This window comes from Procambarus clarkii, chromosome 41, assembly GCF_040958095.1.
Source record: "Procambarus clarkii isolate CNS0578487 chromosome 41, FALCON_Pclarkii_2.0, whole genome shotgun sequence".
Taxonomy (NCBI): Eukaryota; Metazoa; Arthropoda; class Malacostraca; order Decapoda; family Cambaridae; genus Procambarus; species Procambarus clarkii.
This window is the reverse complement of record NC_091190.1, coordinates 32,902,755-32,928,960: the sequence shown is the minus strand read 5'-3', so window position 1 is coordinate 32,928,960 and position 26,206 is coordinate 32,902,755.

Here is a 26,206-nt window from a genome sequence, read left to right as displayed (position 1 = left end):
CTTTTAATCCTCTTGATTGTACCTGTGCAAGGACATTGAGCGGCTACCTGGTGACGTCATTAACCATTAGCGATGGCTGTGCAAGGGGCGATGGGGTAACTAAAAACGGGTATGCCATAGAGGGGCCGTTAAATCTCACCGGGGTAACTAAAAACGGGTATGCCATAGAGGGGCTGTCGAAAAAAGCAAAACGGCCCCTCTATGGCATACTTTATACTACTAATCTGGACTTACTTGGTCCTTACACTTTTTCAATCTTTCGTGGTTCTCCGTCGTAAGGTCACGCTGGAGTTTAACCCTGAACAAACAGAAAGAAAATTTATGGATAATGATCCCCGGGCTATTCCATTGCCGCGAAAGGTTTGCCCTTTTGTTTGGGCAGTGTCCAACAGGTAAAGTAGGTTAACTTTTTCATAGACCTGTAGCCGTGCTCGCAGGTCATAATCTCGCTTTATTCATTCTTGGGTTCATTCGTTCTTCATTGCGTCTTGGGGAGGTTGTCTCTCCTGGGGGTACATCAAATCTATTGGCTGGTTACTTTCTCGACCAAGCATTAATTTATTAGGGGTGAATCCGGTTTGTCGATTCTCGCTGGATCTAATTGCCCTTACTATATGTTGAACGTATTCATCCCAGCTGTCATGTCGAGAACTTGCATAACATCGCAATGCATCCATGATGGTTCTGTTGTATCTTTCTATCTGGCCATTTAGTGATGGCTTATAAGCTGTAGTACGGGTTTTATGCATGTGCATCATTTTGCAAAGGTTAGTAAACAAGTCACTCTCAAAGTTTCTCCCTTGGTCGGTGAAAATCTCAAACAGATACCCAAACTAGGTGAAGAATCCGTCGAGTGCCGCTCAAACCGTGTCCTCTACGGTCTGGGATGGTAGTGGCACACACTCAATCCATTTAGTAAACTGGTCTACCATCACCAGAAGGTATTCGTTGCCTTTCTGAGTCCTTGGCAATGGTCACAAAGAAATCCAGGTGTACTCTCTCGTTTGGTGCACCAGCATAGTATGTGCGCAACTCGTGCTTGCTGGTTTTGGATACTTTCTTTTTATACTGCAGTGATGGCATGAGGCCACATAATTAGCAGCCTGGGTTGTTAGCCCATTTAAAAAATATCTTGATTTGTTTCTCTCCATTGTACGATTCCTGCCTTGATGACCCATGTCGGGTATATCATGATATAACTTTAACACTTCCTGTCTCAGGCTCCTGGGTATGTATAAAAGTTTTTGGGCCGCTCCGTCCTAATCTGCTTTGTGCTACCACCAAAGGCCATTCTCCAGAATAAAGGCCTCTTTGTTTAGCCAGTAATATTTCATGGCGGGGCTGGCTCCGAACAGATCACCTTTTGCGGGTTGATGGCCTCACACTCATGTTCTTACCATACTCATGTCTGGGTCTTTCTCCGTCTGCTCTTGCAGCTCAAGCAAAGGCATTCCGTATCTGTCTGCTGTGGTCCTGGTGATAATTTGAACCTTTACCGCCCTTGGGGGGACTGTATCCAGTCCCTTGCCTGATGAGTCCTCTAATTCCCTTTGATCATTACCCCCCGGGTTCCATGGAAACACAACCAGGTTGTTATCCTCCGACCAGCAGTTTGGAAAAGGAGACTCGGTGCTTATTTGCCTGACTGCCCCCAGGGCCTGAACATTGCATGCACAATCGAACGATCCTGTAGCTAGTGGGACTACATCGTCTACCACTTCTTGAAACATTGCCCAGTTCTGGTGTGCCCTGCGACAATAAGAACAGCTCCCGCATGGCAGGTCTTGTACAGGAATGTCATGGTGAAAGTGTGTGCACAACTGCTGGGTATCCCCTTCTCTAGATAAAGAGTCCGCATTGGTGTGTTTCTTTCCCCGCTCTGTGTTGGATCTTTAAGTCAAACTGGCTCAGCTCTTCCAACCAATGAGCTAACTGACCTTGGGGATTCTTAAACCTAGTCAACCATACCAAACTGCTATGATCAGTTCGAACAGTAAAAGGCCAGCCCAAGAGATAGTGCCGAAAAAGCCTGGTGAACACTCACAACCGCCAACATCTTCCTGGTGGTACAATACCTTCTTTGTTCCGGGGTTAATGCAAAGCTGGCATAAGCGATTACCTTTTCCTGTTCCTCTTGAACCTGTAGCAGCTCCGCACCTATTGCCCAGTCCGAGGCATCGGTATCCGGGGTAAAAGGGTCCTATCCGTTGGGTAGCCCCAAAACAGGAGACGTAGTCAAGGCTGTCTTGATAGCCTTGAAAGCCCCTTGGTGTTGGTTTCCCCAAACAAATTTGTTCGCACCGGTTAGTGCATACAGAGGAGCAGCTAGCTCCGCAAATCCTTTTATAAAGGTTCGGTGGTAATTGGGTGACCCTAAGAATCGTTCCACGTCTTTGGGTGACCTGGGGGGTCTGCCATCTCACCACTGCATCTATTGCCTCTTGTCCCAATTCTAGCCCCGTCCGGCTAACTATTCTGCCCAAGAATTGAACATGCTTCTTAAACAGGGCAGATTTTTGTGGCTTAAGGCGCAGGCCATTTCTTCTGAATCTTCCAAAGACTTGTTCCAGGTTTGAGAGGTGACTCTGGAAAGACTAGCCTAACACTAGAATATCATCCAAAAAAGCTAGCACCGTTTCCCAGTTCTCGTAACACCAGATTCATGACTTTGATGTAGGTAGCTGGGGCATTACAAAGACCAAAAGCCATTTTCTTGAATTCAAATAAACAGTACTTGGTGACAAATGCTGTCTTTTTCCGATCTTTCTCTGCTATATTTATCTGGTAATATGCTGAGTTGGCATCTAATTTACTGAACCCATTCGTTTCCCGCTAATGTGTCCAGGCATTCATCAACTAAGGGAAGCGGGTACACATCCTTTATGGTACGGGTGTTCAGTTCTCGGTAATCCACACACCATCGAACCGAGGTATCCCTTTTCCTCACTAAAACTAGTGCCGATGCTCACTCAGACATTGACGGTTGGATAATACCTGCATCCAGCATGTGTTGATGGTGTCCATTTTCTTCCTGTGCAAAACATGCAGGTGTCCACCATATTTTCTGTTTTTCATTGCCTGTGTTAATGTGATGAGATACTTCATTAAAAGATCCCAGATCAAATTCACTTGCAGCAAAGACGTCTTTATAAGTCAGCAACAGGTGGGTCAGTTGGATCTCCTGTTTATCTGTCAGAGTTTCTTCTATGCCCTGTAGCATGCTCTAAACATGAGCGGGTAGATTGCCTTGGGGTTCCTTAGGTACCTTATCAACAGACCTTATAGCAACTGCTGGACTGGATCCAGGTAAAACTACCCAGGCTGCCTCTGCATTGGCCCCATGCATTTGTCTCTTTAATGTGATATTTCGCTGTTATATTAAGTACACATATCCGCAAGGTTTTTCCCTTCTGGTGGAGTGTGCGAATTACTGGCACCTTCCCATCGTCCAAGGGTTCCACTAAATATTGGGGCATACTATTTTCCAGTTCACATTTGACTTTTGCGACCGAACGGGTGGGGTGACCATGTATTGAGACACTACCACTTTAGCTATGCAAGGGTCGACGTTGGAGTTAAATGAAAACAGTTCGATTTCAATCAAACTTTTTTGACGAGTTGTATATGAAAAGGGTTTCATCTGCTCCAAGTCTCAGCATCGTAGCATAAATAAGAAGGGAGAAAAAATATTGAATTATTTGTCAAAAATTTTCCAAAATGGTCAAACATGATTATCAAACACAAGTGTCAACTGAAATCACGTCTATGACTCTCAGCTATCACAATAGCATATATTAAAATAATGTAATTAGTTTTATTAATACAAAATTAAGTTAAAAAAAAATAAAATTTTTGGTTTAATTTTTTTTTTCTTATTTGTTTATCGGACGATTTGCATGAAGCTTATGCACATGACCGCACGTAAGCCTATATGTAAGGGGCCAATTTGGGAGGAAATTGTTTGATATCAACCTCAGCCACAGATGGCAGCACCGTAGACTTATTTATTTTCAATTAACTTAAACGTTCCTATAACTCTTTCATTTTTTATTCGATTTACATGAAACTTACACCTTATATGTAAAGTTTATGTCTCTAAAATCTTGGGCCCGCGTTTTTTCCTAAGTTCATTTATTGATTGATTTATTGATTTATAATAGCAATAAACATGATATATTGGCATATTTTCTTTTTTTTGGGGGGGGGAGGGGGAACTTTGACTATTTGTATTAGGAAAACTAAACATGTTTTGGAAACTCCGCGGCATCAGATCCTTTATTATATGCTAATGTGCCAGAAAAGTGTCATAGAATGATTATATCTGAAACGTGTAGTTGTAGATACTCACTTGAAAATGTGTAATATTCTTTGAAAAAAAAAATATATCCCTTTCTATTTAGGCTGAAGTACTGAAACTTGGAACAATTGCAGCCTTTTTCATATACAAATAATCAAAAAATATTGATTGATATTGAACAACTTTAAAAAAAAAACATCTCATGCCCCCTGGTCGACACCCCCTGGGAGGCCTTGTCGACGACCGGGCCGCGGGGATGCTAAGCCCCGGAAGCACCTAAAGGTAACACCCTTATGTGCATCTTCCCTTCCCAACTGCATAGGAACTACCTGCCCCTGTAATATTATTTGAGATTTCGCCAATGCTATGTTGACGCCTTGGCTTTTCATAAAATCCCGCCCCATTAACATGTTATCTTCAATTGGGGCCACACACATATTTCTTCAAATATCCGCCCTGCAATATGTAATGTAACCGGGCCTACCAGTGTTCCCGGAATGCACATACATTTCCCTACTGTGTTGAGGGTGATCTGCGTTATTACCTGTGGTGGAGGTATTAACTAATGATGAACCTCTTGTGAAATAACTGTGACTTTCGCAGCTGTATCAACTATTGCTCTCACAGTTACGTTTTCCACCTGAATCGGGATCCAGAACATAGAACCGTATCTTAGTTGCCTAATAGTTATTTGTTCCTGTTCCTCCTTTTCTTGCTACTCGGTGTCCCAGGGTGCACGAGCTGTGTCTACCTCATCCTCCCTGGAGGAACAACTACTCTCGTCTTGAGAGAACTCTTCCTCGTCACCTACTTGCTTGAAATTTAAACTTACCCCCTCTTGTTGATAAAAGTCTTCCTTGTCCTGGGACACATTAATTTTACTTTCGTCTATGTCCCTTGTGTCTTCTGGCGCTGCAGTGTTGAGCACATCGTCAGAAAATGTTCGATAGGACTGCCTATTTTCCTGATGAATATCTAGTCCTGGTATTTGGAGGGTAAAAGTTTTGAACCCTTGAGAAGGCCCTGGCGTCATTGATTATGGCGCAGCCACACTCTGCTGGCCTGGCAAATAGTGGGTCGGATCTAGACCTCTTGAGCCAACCCGTCCCTGTTTAAAGACTGATTCTCCTCATTAAAGGAAACATGAAGCCTATCATCGGTATGCTCCCCCTGTTTACGGCCTTCGTCCCAGCCACTCCTGGATCTTTGGCAGTTGCGAGCAAAGTGACCCTTTTCTCCACATAAGTAACAATTATTACTCCCCCTAGGTGATGGGATGCGTTGACCACGAGGTGATATGATAGCGTTTGTAAGACACCTCAAGCCCTCACACACATAGTCTAATTTGTCACGAACCCGAGACTACTTCGTCTAATTTTGCATTCATACCTGCAAATTTATCTAGCTTTGTATCTATTCCAGCAAGAGAGGGAGAACCTGATCCAGCATTTGTTTGCCGGGGAACCCAGTTATCATGACCTGATATTGCCAGCAGCCAGTGATGAATCTGGAGATTTTGTGGGTGTCCGTGAGCGGAGGCGAGAAGCAACACTACTCCAGAATGGCTGTTCGTATCGGGAAGGCCTACCCACAGCGTTTATCTGCACTGCTTGGCCTTGTGATCTCTGCTGATGGGAACATATGAGAATGAACCTGCTGACCCGTGAATAGCAACAGAATTTTGCTGAAACGTTTGAGCCCCATCAATGGCTTTTTCCATGGAAGAAATATTAGCGTTGCAAATATATTCTGCTTAGCGCTTATCCAGCAAATCCTGGCCAAATCGCATCATTGCCATCTGCTCTTCTTCTCTCCTTTCCAGATGTTTGTAGGCTCGATGAGCCATATGCAGGACTCTGTCAGCCCATTTTAGAATTTCCTCACCAGGCTCCTGGTGGGCCTGGGAAAATTTAATTATTGCCATGTCCAAAACCTCCCTATCCCCAAATCCCTTTACAAGTTTATGCATCATGCGAGTATAATCAATTGATGGTTCCCGGTCTAGTATCCGGTTGTAAAAATCATTGGCTTTGCCTTTAAGACGCCAACCCAAATTTGTTAGGGAAGTAGTGCCTCTTCAATCTTTTTCCGTTGCATAGAATGTGAAACGACGATAAAACGGAGTCCACTCAGATTTACCATCATAATCCAGCTCCCGTGGTGGTGGGCATTGGGTGGGAATTACTCAGTCGGCCATGACCAGTTCACAGGCTAGGAGAAGTAGAGTCGTCAGAATCAAAATTCTGGGAGCTAGCCGACAAACGTCGAACTGGACGACGAGTGGAATGAGATGACCTCTTAGTTGAAATATGCCCCTGTCTCAGAAAATGGGAACTATGCAACCCATGGGTAACACGAGAGGGAGACATACGTCTGACCTGACTGCGTGCAGCACCACCTCCAGAAGCAGCTGAGGCATTCCCATCGGTTGATGGCGAGTTTGAAGGTCCCCTAGCATTTGGTTCTATTATTGTGTGGGAGGTCGAGCCGTGAGGGGGCGGGTTTGTGTCAAAAGTTAAGGCATTCAACAAGGGAGTTGTAATCTTAAAGTGAGAAATATGGTGGATGTTTTCTGCCGTGATTGCACGTGTGTGTCTAAATCTTACGATTTGATTGGCCAGTGAGTACGACACTCCAGGTAGTGCTGTTAGGTCACCAACAGATACCGAGTTAATGGGTATGCGGGGCATCTTGCAGTAATGAAAAGCCGAAGCTTTGAAGTATTCTTGTGCAGAGTGTACCTTCACAGCCAAGTTAACCACCAACAAATAAAAATAAGACATGCCAGTGAATAGACCTTAATTCCAGGAATGGTTAAGCATAGTATTCCACATCAAAGAATTTAACTAATGGATGCGGGTGACGCTTAGGAAATATCCAGTATGTGTGAGGTAACCATTCACTGTACCAATTCAAAAAATGGAGAAAAAACAGGGTGGAGGGTGGCCCCAATACTTAAGATTACCTGAACATTATGTAACTCCCCTCCCAAAATGCTCAAAACTTAGATCACACTTGATATGGCCGTAAACACTCAAGAGAACTGGATATTTGTAAGTTCGTACACTTAACTTGATCATGTACTTAAATCTAGGATCATTCACTTAAATTCAGGGTTATTCACTTAAATCTAGGATGTGTCATTATGTGGCCCACTTACAAGTACAAGTTAGATAAGGACAATTATCACTTATTTTTAGGTATTTCGCTAGTCACTTGTAGGAAAAGTCATGAATTTATGTTTCCCTAAAAAGTGGAAATTTGCAAACCACAATGTTTCAAGTTTTATTATTTCAGTATATCAATTATATATTCGTTAGTGTCAATCATATCAATATTTCACATAGTGTCAATCATTTTATATATTTCACAAAAGTATTTCAGGTTTAGTCTTACTTAAAACCAGATTTATGCACTTATATCTAAATCTACTACTGTATATATATTTCAAAGTTCATGCACCTATTAAACAAACAACACATGTATTTCAGGTGAATGGAGAACTTGATGGTGCACACAGGGTAGAAATTAGGTCTCCTTTAATCAGTTCTAGGTACACCAGCACTAATTTTCTTGGCACATATGTCTCCCTGGAGCCATATATATGAGGAAAGTTCGTGCAGCCAATATATAATACATCACAACGAGGTGTAGCAAACACTTTTGTATAGTTGAGGCCACTGGGTCCTACACGACCCTGAGTAAACAATAACACCGAGCCCGGATACGCTCGTGAACGGCGGGGCAGAATCCGTGAGTTGGTAACCTCCTCTCCTCTCCTCTTCTTAATAATATAACAAAAATTGCAGGAAACTTGGAATTATGAGGTAGAATATCAAGAAAATAGCAAATGCAAACAAAACCCAAGATACAACCTTAGAGGTTAGTAGGAACACTAACTGGTAGGGCGGACGCCAACTGGTGGGGCGGGCCAGCAACATGTATGAACAAGAATGGCCGCGGGTGGGCCGGGGGATTACCTCGTCTTGAAAACAATTAATATTTGCCAAAATTCACCAAAAAATAGAGAAAATTGCTAAATATGGAGAAAATTGATACTGCGAATAAGGCAAAGAATCGGGAGAATGAATCTAACGTTGAGAGACTTGCTGGATGACTGGAAGCCGTAGAATATTCTTGAGTTCAGGAGCACAGATATGACAAAATATGAAATTACAGAAAAATGCAAGAAATGTGGAATAAAGCACAGATATCAAAATCAGGGACCACAATATCTCAGACAACGCGGCTGAAAAGCCTTTATCAATTTCTAGCAAACCGGCGAACTTATAAGGTGTCCCCGACGACAGTAAATGTTACTGCAATATTGAACATGAAGTCTCAATCAGATTCAGCAGGATGATGATGCATACAGCGTGGCGAGGTCCTCTTGATCACCGTGTAGGCAGATTACTCACTGCGCCAGTGTGGAGGCAGTCGCCTATGGGGTATAGGGCGACTGACCACGTGGTAATCGATATGCATTGCATGTGTATAAATGTATGGAAGACAGTTGCTCACCTCGAGCTGAAGTCTTCTAAGGACGTGCTGAAGCAATGCGATGGCTCCTCAGGGGCGAGGATCGGCGAGGTCCAACGATATCTGGCCAATACGGGTGCCGAATAACAACAGTTTGGGGGGTGTCATCAACAGGTGTATCTGTGGTCAGGTGCCGGTCTTCTCTGACTTTCTCTACCTCCTCTGGGCATGCGCGTGGGTGGTGCGCAGACGCACGGCATAAGACTGCTGTCCACCAATCAGGAGCACCTAGCATGAGAGATATTCCCACTGGCGGGCACTTTGAATGTGGGTCCTTCCACAGTAGTGAGGAGGGCAGAGGTGGCGATAATGGTGAGGAAAGATACTGGTGAGGATTAGTCAGTGTCGACTCCACCGGTTAAAGATATCGACTTGGAGATAGCGTGGATGTTTGAGGGAGGTTTAGCTCAGGAAAACGAAGTCTCGGTGAGGTCGGAAGTGAAGATGACCCTGCCGGAGAGAACTAATGTGAAGAGAGTGGACCTGAGTAGAGCCCAGCTCGCTGAAATTGAGAATCAGAAGGTCGATATAACTGTGCTGAGGAGAGCTGAAGATGGATGTGGACAGACTGAGGACGGGAGTAAAACGTCAAGTTGTCCACTAGCACAGAAGCGTAAGGATAATGAAGTTGAGTTTTGCTAGATGTCAAGAGTTGACATGTTTCACGGGAAGCATGAAGAAGAGCTAGTGAAGACGAGTGATAGCCGAGAAGAGGAAGTGAGAAGAGACAGTATGTGCAGAGGGATGCTTACGAGCACTTTGGAAGAGGTAGACCGACAAGTACGGTTGAGTCTGGTTGAGTGTAATGCAGTAAGGATTTGGAAAATCCTTACTGTGTACTTAAATCCTTACTCAAGTCCATTCCATTGGACTTCAGGAACCTTTGAGGGAACGTGGAAGAGTTGAAGGAGATGAAACGGAGTTTGTAGAGGTGAGAGGTATGAGAAGAGGATGATGATGTAGGCGTGGAGGAGTAGAAGAAAGCCGAGGATTCGATGGAAGTCGAAGAGGATGAAGTCTCGGATAAATGAGGAGACAAAAGAAGGGATCATCGGTGAAGGCGAGAAAGTGAAGTACGATGGCAAGGGACGGAAGTATGATGGTGGTAGATTGAAACATGAAGACGACAGAGTGAAGTATGTTGATGTGAGACTGAAGTGTGATGGTGACAGACCAAAGCACGAGGACGACAGAGAAGGTACAGCCAGTAGAGGGAGGAAACAGTAAGTAGAGAGGACTGATGGAGTGAAGGTGTCCAAGGGAGACAGCCTAGCCAAAATGAGAGAAGTCGGATCGTTTAAGAGAGGATGATGCTTTTGCGAGTTGTGAGCCAGATGTTGCAAGGTGCAACGGATTATTTGCAAACTCCTGGAGGGAGTACGTTAACAGATCAACCGGTCAAACCAATCGGTTGGAGAACGAAACAATGTGGTGGCTGATGCATATCCCGACCCTAGCCACTGGAATACCTCTCAAAAATAAGGGGAGGGGGAGTGTTATGATGCAACCCGCTCTCGTACAAGACAGCACATATATGACTTAGTGCTTATAGTCAATATTTCGCTTATGAATTAGTACATATGTGGTATTTTCCCAGTTATATTTTTTTCAAGGCCCAAACTCTTCCTCACGTACCAATTTACGTCTCACAGTACCCGTCCATCGCCGTAGACAGTAGAATAGTCGTGTTTGGTTCAATTATGATGAAAATTGAAGTTTTCAGGTCCCCTCATGGGTTGTGAAATTTACCTACTATTGTCCATGCTCCTAGAATATTACAGATCAGCTCCATGCTACTGAAGGCTCGTAGTTTTGTTTTGAGAAATATTAGTTGTTCTTAGTCAATTATAATAAGCACTGTAATTTATTACATCAAATAAAAGGGCTTCGCCAATCAACCTTATATACATTAGTTTATGCTATAAAAATCTTTAGGATTGTATGGTTGCTACGTCCACAGAAAAGATATTACATTGGAATGGCTATGAGGTAAACTACTACAAACAGGATGGTATAGTGTCTACTACCTACTGTACCTTACCTAGAGGTGCTTCCGGGCCTTAACGTCCCCGCGGCCCGGTCGTCGACCAGACCTCCTGAATAGGATAGGTATAGGGTCCACTACCACCTGTTAAGTGGGTAAAGGGCCCATACTACTTGTAGGATGGGGCTGGGCCCAATAACTGCCCATAGAAAGGGAATGGAGACCACTACCCTTCACAGGATGGGTATGGGGTCCACTACCGCCTATTAGATGGGTACAGAACATAAGAACATAAGAACATAAGAACAAAGGCAACTGCAGAAGGCCTAGTGGCCCATACGAGGCAGCTCCTATTCTATAACCACCCAATCCCACTCATATACTTGTCCAACCCGTGCTTGAAACAATCGAGGGACCCCACCTCCACAATGTTACGCGGCAATTGGTTCCACAAATCAACAACCCTGTTACTGAACCAGTATTTACCCAAGTCTTTCCTAAATCTAAACTTATCCAATTTATATCCATTGTTTCGTGTTCTGTCCTGTGTTGATACTTTTAATACCCTATTAATATCCCCCCGGTTATGTCCATTCATCCACTTGTAAACCTCTATCATGTCACCCCTAACTCTTCGCCTTTCCAGTGAATGCAACTTAAGCTTTGTTAATCTTTCTTCATATGAAAGATTTCTAATTTGGGGAATTAACTTAGTCATCCTACGCTGGACACGTTCAAGTGAATTTATATCCATTCTATAATATGGCGACCAAAACTGAACTGCATAATCTAAATGGGGCCTAACTAGAGCAAGATATAGCTTGAGAACCACACCAGGTGTCTTGTTACTAACGCTGCGATTAATAAATCCAAGTGTCCGATTTGCCTTATTACGAACATTTATGCATTGATCCTTTTGTTTTAAATTCTTACTAATCATAACTCCCAGATCCCTTTCGCAATCCGACTTCGCAATCACAACACCATCTAGCTCGTATCTTGTAACTCTATCATCATTACCTAACCTCAGAACTTTACATTTATCAGCATTAAACTGCATCTGCCAATCCTTTGACCATTTCAAAACCCTATCTAGATCAACTTGAAGTGATAGTGAGTCCTCCTCCGAATTAATTTCCCTACCGATTTTTGGATCATCGGCAAATTTGCAAATGTTGCTACTCAAACCTGAATCTAAATCATTTATATATATTATAAACAACAGAGGTCCCAGGACAGAGCCTTGAGGCACTCCACTAACAACATTTTCCCACTCTGACTTGATTCCATTTATACTAACTCTCTGTTTCCTTTGGTATAGCCATGCCCTAATCCAGCTTAATATAGCACCCCCAATACCATGAGACTCTATCTTTTTAATCAGTCTTTCATGTGGCACTGTATCAAAAGCTTTGCTAAAGTCAAGGTATACAACATCGCAATCCTTACCACTATCAACTGCCTCAACAATGCTAGAATAAAAAGATAACAAATTTGTTAAACATGAACGGCCATTTATAAAACCATGTTGCGACTCAATTATTAATTTATGTTTTTCAAGATGAAGACGAATTTTATTTGCTATTATAGATTCGAGTAACTTTCCCACAATAGACGTTAGGCTAATTGGTCGATAGTTAGACGCAAGTGATCTATCTCCTTTCTTAAAAACTGGTATCACATTAGCAACTTTCCAAAACTCTGGCACTCTGCCTGACTCTATTGATTTATTAAATATGGTTGACAGTGGGTCACAAAGCTCCTCTTTGCATTCTTTAAGCACCCTAGCAAACACTTCATCCGGCCCTGGGGATTTGTTTGGTTTGAGTTTTACTATTTGTTTAAGAACATCCTCCCTGGTAACTGCTAAACTCGTCAACCTGTCCTCGTCCCCACCCACATAGACTTGTTCGGCTGAAGGCATATTGTTAAGTTCCTCTTTAGTAAATACAGATACAAAATATTTATTAAAAATACTACTCATCTCTTCATCACTATCTGTTATTTGACCTGTCTCAGTTTTTAATGGACCTATCCTTTCCCTAGTCTTAGTACGATATAACTGAAAAAACCCTTTAGGATTTGTCTTTGCTTGCCCTGCTATGCGAACTTCATAGTTTCTTTTTGCTTTCCTTATCTCTTTTTTAACATTTCTAACCAGTTGTACGAATTCCTGTTCTAAAGTGACCTCCCCATTTTTAATCCTTTTGTACCAAGCTCTCTTTTTACCTATAAGGTTCTTCAAATTCTTTGTTATCCACTTTGGGTCATTAGTATACGATCTATTCAATTTGTATGGTATACTACGTTCCTGTGCTTTGTTTAGAATATTCTTAAATAAGTTATATATTGAATCCACATCGAAATCCCCATTTAAGTCACCTATCGCTGGGTTCATGTCTCGCTCCAAGACCGGCCCACACCCCATACCCAAGCCTTTCCAATCAATTTGACCCAAAAAATTTCTTAGGCTATTAAAATCAGCTTTTCGAAAATCTGGCACTTTAACAGAATTTTCTCCTACTGGTCTATTCCATTCTATGCTAAATCTGATTTCTTTGTGATCACTGCTCCCTAGCTCACTCCCTATTTCGATGTCATTAATTTGCGTTTCCCTGTTAGTTAACACTAAATCTAAAATATTATTTTCCCGTGTTGGTTCCTTAATGTGTTGCGTAAGAAAGCAATCGTCAATTAATTCTAGAAAATCTTCTGCTTCACTATTCCCTGTTTTGTTCAACCAGTTTATTCCGCTAAAATTAAAGTCACCCATGACATAAATACTGTTAGATCTAGATGTTCTAGATATTTCATCCCATAGATGCTTTGCTTCCATTCTGTCTAAATTTGGTGGCCTATATATTACTCCTATTATAATATTATTAGCTTTTTCGTTTAATTCAATCCAAATAGTTTCTGTGTGTGGCTCTGTTTTGATTCCCTCTTTGAGACTACATTTCAAATTGTCCCTAACATATATGGCTACTCCACCTCCTCGTCTAATATATCTATCTGTGTGAAATAGTTTAAATCCATATATTTGATATTCAGCTAATAGTTCTCTATTTTCTACATTCATCCACGTTTCGGTAAGTGCAATAATATCTATTTTTTCTGTGCAGACAAGAGCATTTAATTCGTTAATTTTATTTCTTAGACTTCTACTGTTAGTGTAATATACCCTAAGTGAATTGTTATTTTGCGGACCTTCTCTTTCCCTGATCGTTTTGCCAATTCCTTTCTCCCACAAACACATACTTTTATTACCTCCTTCCTCCAAATCAATTCCCATACCTCTATCTACTAACAGTTTAAACCCAAACAAACACCTCTAACCACTTCTTCTAGCGAGTTCGCAACAGCAACAACCCCAGCTCTCGATAGATGCACCCCATCACGAGCATACATTTCATGCATAGTCGACATACAGGGTCGACTACTGCCCACTGGATGGGTATATGTTCCACTTCAGGCCAAAGGATATGTTTGGCGTCCACTATACCGCCCACAGGATGGGTATGGGGTCCACAATCACCCACAGGATGAAAATTGTGTCTCCTACCGCACGCAGGATGGGTATGACCTCCATAAGAACATAAGAACAAAGGTAACTGCAGAAGGCCTATTGGCCCATACGAGGCAGCTCCTATTCTATAACCACCCAATCCCACTCATATACTTGTCCAACCCGTGCTTGAAACAATCGAGGGACACCACCTCCACCACGTTACGCGGCAATTGGTTCCACAAATCAACAACTCTGTTATTGAACCAGTATTTACCCAAGTCTTTCCTAAATCTGAACTTATCCAATTTATACCCATTGTTTCGTGTTCTGTCTTGTGTTGTTATTTTTAATACCCTATTAATATCCCCCCTGTTATGTCCATTCATCCACTTGTAAACCTCTATCATGTCACCCCTAACTCTTCGCCTTTCCAGTGAATGCAACTTAAGCTTTGTTAATCTTTCTTCATATGAAAGATTTCTAATTTGGGGAATTAACTTAGTCATTTGGGTGGCAATTAACATTGCCACCCACAGCATGAGAATAGGGTCCAGTACCGTCCACAGAATGGGTATATACTTAACTACCGCCGACAGGATGAGTATATCGTCTACTACAGTCCACAGGATGGGTATGGCACCCACTGCAACCCATATGATAAGTATGGTATCAACTACCGCCTAAAGGATGAGTATGGCCTCCACTGCCGCACACAGGATGGGTATAGGGTCCAGTACCGCCCACGGGATGGGCATATGTCCAATACCACCCACAATATGCTTATGGGGTCACGTACCGCCCACAGGATAGGTATGGGGTCCACTACCGCCGACAGGATGGCTTTGCGATCACTATCATCCACAGAATGGGTGTATGCGCCACTACTGCCCACAAAAAGAATATGGGGTCCACTACCGCTCACATGATGGGTATTGGGTCGACAACCACTCACAGGATGGGTATGGGGGGGCCACTACCACCCAAAGGATGGGTATGGGGGGGCCACTACCACCCAAAGGATGGGTATGGGGTCACTTTTACCCACCAGATGGGCATGGGGTCCACTACTGCCCACATAATTGGTATGGGGTGCACTACCGCCCACAGGATCGGTATGGGGTCCACTACTGCCTACAGGGTGGGCATGGGGTCACTACCACCCACAGGATGGGTATGACGTCCAATACCGCCCACAGGATGGACATGGGGTCCACTATCACCAACATGATGAGTATATTGGGTCCACTACTGCCCACAGGATGGGTATGGGATTTATAATTATAATAAGCATTATTAGTTTATTAAATTTATTATTACTTATTAAGTTTAATATTACTACTAATTCTTATAATTATGTACCTAATTTCATCTTCATAGTTTCCTACTCTGTGCTTTAAATTTGCTGTGTCTAGTGTTACCCCAATCGCCCAATCTTTATGTACTTAATCCAATGAACTTTACCATTGTGATCATTGCTGTCTTATATGTGCTAGCAATATACTGTATTGTGCCAATTAATCTTTGTTAAATTAAATCTGCTTCCTCATACCCTTAATCACAAGACCTACTAGAACCACTCATAGTACTGCCACGACTCTAGATCACATCTGAACCAACATAACCTCTCCCTTACTTCAGGTATAATCACCGATAGCACTACAGACCATTACCCCACATTTCTCCTAACTAACATTAACAAACCACCTCTAGAGACAAGGGAGTTAAGCTTTAGGCTGCACAATGAAACTGCTATAGACAATTTTATAACTGCTGCTGATAATGTCAACTGGGAGTCCGAGTTAGGTAACATAGGGGACATCAACCTAGCAGTGCAATCTTTTCTTCAAAAAACTATCAGCCTTTATAACACCCACTGTCCTATGCTTACAAAGCAAGTCACAACCAAAACGCTTAACAATCCTTGATTTACAAAGGGAATACTTAAATCCATTGATAAAAAAACATGACCATAAGAAGAAGTATAGGTTAGGAACCATCTCCAAAGAATTCTCAAAGAATTACTCGTTATTGCTATCTAAAATAATTAGACGAGCCAAAACTAAATACTACGAAGATAAATTTACCCAAATAAAAAGCAACATTAAAAAAATTTGGAGCACAATTTCACAAATATTGGGATCAAAGAAGATTTTAAATAACAAACCAACACTCCTGTCCAATAACGATGGTCAGCTTTCAGCCTCTGATTCTGCTATTGAGTTCAATAGGTTCTTCTCTTCCATTGGGTCATCCCTTGCAAATGATATTCCCTCTTCCAGTACTGATGTTAAGGACTATCTTACAGGTAACTATCCACAGTCTCTGTACCTAAAGCCTACTAATTCCACTGACGTCAATGAGATAATCCTTTCCCTTAAAACCAAGTCTAGTGCCCTTGAGGAGATATCAACTTTAATTTACAAAAAAGCCTCCAGATCTTTAGCCCCTGCTATTGCATTGCTCTTCAACAAGTCACTTGAACTCCAAACCTTTCCAGATATTCTAAAAAAAACGAGAGTTACCCCTGTCCACAAATGAGGTGATCTCACAGATGTTAACAACTACAGACCTATATCAATCCTGCCTAACTTGTCAAAAATGTTTGAAAAACTAATCTACAAGCAGCTTTACTCTTATCTAGCCAAACACAATATACTTAGCTCTTGTCAATATGGCTACAGACCCAAAAACAGCACTAACGATGCCCATATTAGTATGATTAACTTGATCCATGCAGCTCTTGAAAAAAATGAGTTCCCTGTTGGGTTATTTGTGGACCTGCATAAGGCTTTTGACACTGTCAACCACCAAAACCTTCTTCTTAAACTACATCATTATGGAGTCAGAGGACACTCCCCTGCAATACCTCAAATCTTACCGTACTGACAGGCTCCAGTATGTTTCTGTGAATAATTGAATTTCTCCCACTCTACCCATCAACATTGGTGTTCCTCAAGGCAGCATACTTGGCCCTCTCCTCTTTCTCATCTACATCAATGACCTTCCAAATGCCTCCCAACACCTCAAACCAATTCTATTTGCTGACGACACAACCTTCATTTACTTCAGTCCTGACCCCCTTGCTTTAAATGCCACAGTAAATACTGAGCTAAATAAAGTCCCTCTTTGGCTAACTGCCAACAAACTCACCCTTAACATTGACAAAACTTTCTATATTCTGTTTGGCAATAAATCTTCTAATCAAATAAATCTCAAAATAAACAATACCCAGATTTGTAACAAATTAGATGGCAAATTCGTTGGCGTTCTCATTGATCACATGCTGAATTTCCAGGGACACATTCTAAATATATCAAAACAAGTTTCAAAAACTGTTGGCATTCTTTCTAAGATCAGATATTATGTACCCCGCCCTGCCCTGGTGACTCTCTATTACTCCCTCATCTATCCTTATCTCAACTATGGTATTTGTGCTTGGGGTTCTACTACCCAAAATCATTTACGTCCTCTAATTACTCAATACAAAGCTGCCATTAGGACAATATCCAACTCTGGCCCCAGACGTCACTCGGTACACCTACTCAAATCCCTGAATATGTTAGATATTAAGTCACTGCACATTCTCTCATGTGTATTATACATATATAAAACGCTGAACTGTAATGCCAATCCTGACCTCAAAAGCTTCATTGAAGGTTGTAACAGAACCCATGAACACCACACCAGGAATAAATACAGTTTTGATATTCCAAAGGTATGACTTAATCAAACTAGAAATGCTCTACAGATCAAGGGACCCAGAATGTGGAATGACCTTCCCAACCATGTTAAAGACTGTACCTCTCTCAACCAGTTTAAGATAAAAACGAAGCACTACCTAATAAATTCCCTGTAACCTACCTTACCTATTGTCAACCCAAGTCTGTTAAAAGAAAAATACGCTGTTTGTCGACCTAATTGTATCTGTGCTGCTTTTTCAGCCATGTTTCCCCTTTTTTATCTTTATTTTTATTTATTCTCAACACATTTTATTCTTTATACCCAATTAGCATTAAGCTTTAGTCATTAATGTTTTTCATGCCCGAAATGCTTTGCGTAATAGTGGCTTTAGGCATTGTATGTACTAGCCCTAACCATAAATCGATCAATCTTTGTAAAATCTCTTGTATGTATGGACCTTACCTAAATAAACATTTATTTTTTTTTATTTATTTATTACCATTCACGCTGTCAATGCAATCCATCTGAGCTACCTATGTGCTTTAATAAACATTCAAATATGTCTCATCTCATTTTTTTATTCTTGCAATGTACCTGTTATCAATTTATAAATTTTGCTAGTATTTACCTACTTAAAATTTATTTTAGGTTAAGGACCTGGCCGAAACGTGCACGTACTAGTGGCTTTACAAGAATGTAATCACTATGCTATGTCTCCTCACAATCCCAATGTACCTTCTTGTATATATATATAAATAAATAAATAGTTATTACATATAATAATGTGCTTCCCAAATCAACATTATATACAACAGTGTATGCTTTGAAAATCTTTGAAAAAAAATAGAATAGATTGTAGGAACGTCAAAAGAAAACGATGTTACATCGGAATGTTTATGGGGTACACTAAAATCAAATCAAAATGTTTATTCAGGTAAAAATACATACATAGAAGATGAGTTACAAACATAATGTTGGATTTATTGATAGAGTTAGAACATATAATACCTAAAGTAACTAATACTCACAGCGTTTCGGGCAAGGTGTGGGGAGAAAAACCCCTGAGACTAAAGATTAATACTAACTGAGATTAAAGAATAAATTGTGTTGAAATAAGGAAAAAGGGAGGAGGGGGGAGTATGGCAGAAATCAGCAATTATACAACTTGGTCAACAAACAGTATTGTTTGAAAATAGCAAGACATAGGTTGACATTCAGGGGGTAAGGTAGGTTACATGGAGTTTATTAGGAATAATATATACGTTTTTCTCTTTTCTGAGCACGAATTAATCAAACTAGAAATGCGTTACATATCAAGGTACCCAGAAGCGTGCAAAGATACATTACCCTAGTGGGCCAACCCGTACTGCCACCCTGAATAAAACCAGGGACAGCTGGATGGCCTAACTTACGTAATGTGTATTGCCGTGTATAGCACTCTTTCTCTCCTCTGCTAAACATTTCTTCCTCTTCAGGCCGGGACCTACCCCCTGTGCGGTGAAAGTGCAGTGGGGTATTCGTCCTTTCCTCCCAGGTGGGGCCACAGCACGTGCTTGCGCCCTGTGTCTCCCTGCCTGGCTTGTTTGCTATGCCGATCCACTGCTAGAACCTCGTGATAGTGCGAGTCAACTAGCAGTGGGAGTTGCCCTTGAGTAATACCTTCAGGACTCACGAATACTTTGTATTTGTGCCGAACCGGGTTCAATTAGCCTGCTAGGAACCCGGAATTACGCCTCTGACAACCGAGCTCCAACCCACAGCTCACGAGCACACTGACCCCCACTGAGCTTATGGAATCGCAGTGATTGGCACAAGACACGGGACTGTCAGTAGATAGTGAGTCACAATGGCTCACTGTCTACGGATGACCTACACTGGGAATACACCCATAGACACAATTGACTGCATCACTACCTTTTACAATGCCATTGGCACACCAGCCACTAACCATATCAAACACGCCAACACAAACACCATCAAATTTCTCATTGCCTCAGAAGACGACCTTTTTGCCTGTTTCAGGGAACCTGCTTTATCAAAACTCACACAAGCTTCACTGACTCCTGTCCTCACAATTGAACAAAAAACTAAATGCTCCGTCCTTGTAAGAAATGTCGACAGCTCTGTCCTATCAGCACCTAATACTATCAATCTCTCCCAAGACATCTCACACAGGAATGCTATTACTGTAATGGAGATATACCCAGTGCCCAATACAAAACACCTTAAGATCCAGTGTTCCTCCCCTACAGAAGCTCAAAAACTCTTGCATCATGGGATAAAAATCCTCAACACCAGCACTCCTCCCTATCTCATTAGTCCAGTTGACTATCTTCCTTTGCTGCAATGCTTTAAATGCTACAAATACAGTCATGAAACCCAAAAATGTAAAAGCCCACAAATTTGTTCAAAATGTTCTGCAGAAGGCCATTTTTACACTCAGTGCTCTGCCAATACTGTAAAATGCATTAATTGCCAAGGAGATCATTCAGCAGTTGACAAATCTTGCCCTTTGAGAAAACAAACCCTAAAATTTCTTCGCAATAACCAACCTCGCACTCAAGCACACCCTCATTCTTCTTCAACCTCCCATAACTTATCTCATCACCAAGCAGCATTAACCTCCTCCATGTCCTATGCCAGTGTCCTAAATACTTCACCACACCAGCAACATCATCTCCACAATACTGCACAACAAACTCAGTCTTCTCCACCTCTCTTCCCTCACCCACCACCTCCACCTTATTCTCCTCTTCAGAACCTTTCATATGAACGAGTCACTGCCTGTGTACAAGCTGCTTACTTGAAGGCCAAGGATGATGGCCGTGACTTTGCTGACTATCTTCCAATCTTTCTCACTCATAACGGCCTTCCTAGTATCTCTGTTCCTCCTACTCAACTATTGCGCTCTGCTCCATTCTCGCCTACAGTCCTCACTCCACAAAACACCATGACTTCAGCTGAAGAAAATACTACAGTTCCCCCACAACGTCCTACCAACCCACGCCTGACTGCTACAGAAAACGGTGCCACTGACCAAACAGCACATCCTGGACTATCCCAAACTGAAGCATCCATGTCAAAGGCACTTTCAACCTTTTCTCCCAACATTGTCCCCTCCACTTCTAATCTGACTTCAAACACTACAACCTCTGATACCTCTCACCCGGTCCCTGTCAACAAGCCTTCTGCCTCCCTCCATCCCCCAACAACTTCAGTCATTTCTTCTGTAACTCATCTCGTCTCGTCCCGAGCCCGTTCAGCAACCCGTTGCCTTACTCCCACCTCCCGCTGTAAATATCCTACAATTCCTACCACCCTCCTCCAAGATGCACCCTCCTCAATAACTGCCCAACTCATTGAATCACGCAACCCTCATGCTCTTGTACATGCACAAAACCCCACCAGCACCCCATCAAAACCTAAAAATTCATAAAGATCATACAATTTAATGTGCGGGAATATTTCAACATTAGACACATGGTGTCAGATTTATTGAGATCGAGAGACCTGATGTGCTATTATTAAATAGCACATACATTACGAACTCATATAAAATCAAACATTATGGCTACTCCTCTTACCAGTCACCAGATGAAGCACATGAAGGAGTTGCAATACTCATCCGTTCTTCATACAAACATGAACTCTTACACACTCATTGGCTTCACAAACATTTCCTAGCCATCAAAGTTCACACACAAATGGGTTCTCTCATCATCTGCACAACCTACACCCGTCCTAACACCGGCATTCCCATGCAAGATTTCATAACTCTCTTCAACCACACTCACTTGCCTGTTTTTCTGCTTGCAGACCTCAATGCACTTCATCCCACATTCCACCACAATACCTCAAATCAGCAAGGCACACAGCTTCACCAAATATGCACTCAAAAACATCTATTCTTTCTTGGCCCTGACTTCCCCACTTTTTTCAATCATTTAGGTTCTGGCAGACCTGATCTCATATTCACCAACAGACATGGCAGCAACTTGCAACACTTCATTTCACCGGGGCCCATTACGGGCTCTGATCATATTCCCTTAATTCTCACAGTCTCCACAAATCCTATTCCCATCCCCAGTACTCCTCAATTCTCATACCTTAGGGCAAACTGGGACATGTTCAAACAACACATAGATGACACTGATCTCACTTATGAATACAATGACAAACATCACACTGACATCGACACACAAGCACGCAACATACAAGACACCATCATTCATGCAGCAAACATCTCCATTCCTAAAACAACACACAAACCACATATCACTTTCACCCCCTCCATTCGCTCTAAACGCCTCTTAGCTTGCTAAAACGCCTCTTAGCTTGCTATCACACTAGATTCCTACATAATATGCATCGTCATGGACAAATACTATGGGACCTAACAGCATTAAAAAACCACATCCTTAACAGCCTAGATGAAGATCACACAAAACATTGGAAACACCTCATAGTACAAGCAGAACAATACAGAAAACTGACACCTCAAGAATTTTGGAAACAAATCAAACGCTTACAAGGATCAACTCACACACCGTTTAATTACCTTCTTCATAATAACAGCAAAATCACTGATCCTGATGAAGTACTCAACATTTTTAAACACCACTGGGAACAAATCTTTCACCCTCATCCTTCTGAACCATTTTGCCCGCCCCAACATTGAAGTAGTCGAAGACTGGATACACCAAAATAGACATGCAACTACACCAGACGACCTCATTCACCTTGACAATCTCAACTCAAACACTGAACTACAGACTCCCCTTACTCTAATTGATGTCAAGACAGCTCTCATGGGCACTCGTCGTAGAGCCCCTGGTGCGTCAGGCATTGGACATATCCTTCTTAGGACAACTCCCTGCTTCTATCATTACTGCTATCACTAACCTATTCAACGCCTCCCTTGCCTCTGGATACTTCCCTCTCAACTTTAAGTCTGCCACAGCTGTTCTTATTCCAAAACCTGGGAAACCCCACACTGACCCAAAGAACTTACACGCCCATCAGCCTTCTAGAGACACTTGGCAAAGTCTTTGAAAGGCTGATCAACCAGAGACTTAGAACCCACCTAGAAAATAATGACTTACTCACTAACAAACAGTTTGGATTTCGGCCTCACCGGTCCACTCACGACGCCTTAAACATCATGACCAACTACCTCAGTATCAATCAGCACCAAAGACTTAAGACTGCACTCATCACTAAGGACGCTGAGAAGGCCTTTGACACTGTTTGGCATGACGGCTTAAAATTCAAACTATGCAACAACTTTAATCTTCCTCTTATCACCACCAAACTTCTTTCTAACTACTTAGACAATAGGACAATGAGAATTAAGTTCCTCCGACAACACTCTGACTACTTCAACTTACATGCCGGTGTTCCCCAAGGTTCTGTTCTTGCCCCAACACTCTACATCCTATACATCAACGACATTCCTGATCCTGTTCATCACACTTCATTAACCATATGTTATGCTGATGATGTCTCTCACCTTGTCACCAGCAACACCATTGATACACTAACAAACAGAGCACAAACAGAACTTGATGTTGTCACTGAATGGGAGTATAAATGGCGTATAAAAACCAACTCCACCAAATCCAAAATCACCTACTTTTTTTGTAAAAGAACTATTCGCCCTATTCCTCTTAAACTCAATTCATACACTCCAAATCCTACTTATATCTCTGTCTCCCTCCTCCACAGTCCTTGGACTCACATTTGATCGACAACTACTCTTTCATACAAACATTACACAGAAACATGCAATAGCTCTTCTAGCCATGGAAAAACTGTACAGACTTAGATTTGCAAAACCTGACACAAAAATGCACCTTTACAAAACACTTATTAGACCTCTCCTAACATATGCTCCACTAGCTCTTTCTCTATCTGCACGTACTAACAAACTAAAGCTTCAAAGAATACAGAATAGTGCACTACGATGGGCACTCAACATCCGATGGCAAGAACTTATTACCAGTCAAAGTCTCCATGAAAGTACGAACATTCCTGCCCTAAATGTATACTGGAAAAACGTATCAGACAGACAAATTGATAGACTACTCACAAATCATGAACAACACATTGATTTTCTCCTTCACACTCTCAGACGACCACGATACACTCATGACCTCTTCTCTACCATTCATGATCCTCCTCCTAACTCTATATTTCGATAAACTCTAGCTCTGAACACCCAGCATCTACCATTATTACATATTCAGCTCTAAACAACCAGCACTAACCATCCGTAAAAGTTCAGCCCTGACGCTCTTGAGCCAATCACTGTGATGTTGTGGGTTTTGTGATGTCCCTGCTGTTGTCACTGAAAACCCAACTGAGTCCCTGCCTCTAATGCCGTAACCAAACGACACGCAGCTGGGTTTAGCCCGGGCACTTTTTCTCCTACAAATCTTCTTCCTCTCACCCCCTTGTCTTCTTCTGTCCCCACTTCAAGGCTCGCCCCTACGGGCATCTTCTCCTGTATTTTCGGATTCGGATTCGGTATCTTGTAGGTGGTAGTGGACCCCAAACCTATCCTGCGGGTGGTAGTGGGCCCCATACCCATCTTGTGGGTGGTAGTGGACCCCATACTCATCCTGAAAGTGGTAGGGGACCCAATATTCATTCTGTGGGTGGTAATGGACCCCATACCCATCCTGTGGGTGGTAGTGATCCCATACCCATCCTGTAAGCTGTAGTGGACCCCATACCCATCCTGTGGGCGGGAATGGATTCTATAACCATCCTGTGGACGGTAATGGACCTTATAAGAATTCTGTAAGTGGTTGTAGACCCCATACAAATCCTGCGGGTTGTAGTGGACCCCATACCTATCCAAAAGGTGATAGTGGACCCCATACCGGTCCAAAAGATGGTAGATGGCCCAATGCCTATCTTTTTAGGTGGCATAGTGGATCCAGTAAGTATCGTGAGATTTGTTTTGGACCCTATATCAATCCTGTTTGCAGTAGTATTACTCTATTACTCTCTCATCTATCCTTATCTCAATTATGGTATTTGTGCTTGGGTTTCTACTACCCAAAATCATTTACGTCCTCTAATTACTCAACACAAAGCTGCTATTAGAACAATATCTAACTCTGGCCCCAGACAGCACTTGGTATCTTTACTCAAATCTTTGAACATGTTAGATATTAAGTCACTGCACATCCTCGCATGTGTACTCTATATATTTAAGACACAAAACTGTAATGTCAATCCTGACCTTAACAGTTTCAGAAAGGTTTTTACAGAACCAATGGGCACCACACTAGAATCAAATTCCTATTTGATATTCTAAGAGCGCGGCTTAACCAAACTAGAAATTTTCTACAAATCAAGGGACCCAGAATGTGGAATTACCCCCCCAGTAATGTCAAAGGCTGTACCTCTCTCAACCAGTTTAAGAGAAAAACTAAGTACTACCTAATAAACTCCATGCAACCTTCCTTACCCTTTAACCCTTGAGTTGTGCAACACATCATATGATGGTTGCGCAACTTGCTATAAATTGTGTATCCCATCATATGATGTATTAGAGTACTACGCAAGATTTAAACGGCCTGCGGATACAAGGGGTTCACCTCACCTTCATCAGGGCTCTTGTAAACAGACGCCATTTTTTTTAAATCGTGGGCCAAATTCCCGGGTGTGAGGGCCTCAGTATTGAGTGAGCCACCAAGCCTGACGCATGCAGCATGAGCTCACAGCACTGCTGTTCAGCTTGTGACCACAGCATCGCCTAAAAGTGCCATAATATACATGTTCATGCCATTATTTAGCTTTGATATTATTACAGAAGTCCCCTAACTGTAAAAATTACCAGGATTCTGATAATAGCAGGATTGTTGTGATAATTAGCGCTATAGTGGTAGGAGTAATCTTGGTGGGTAGGGAGGTAGCATTGTCTGCTGACTGTGTGACCACGATTTACTGTCCGGACTCACTAGACCAGCTTAGTTGTTCGCTATGGTAAACAAAACATGCAGATACTTTTATATAATGTCTGTATATAAAAACAAAAAGAGTATGGTGGGAGGAGAATGGTGGGGAGTCAGGTGAGGTGAGGGAGGGAGGGATGGCAGCCAGTGGCGGGCTGCCACTGTCTACCACTGCCACTGTCACTCAGCATACCAACTTAGTGGTTCGTTATGGTGAACATGAATATAGATAC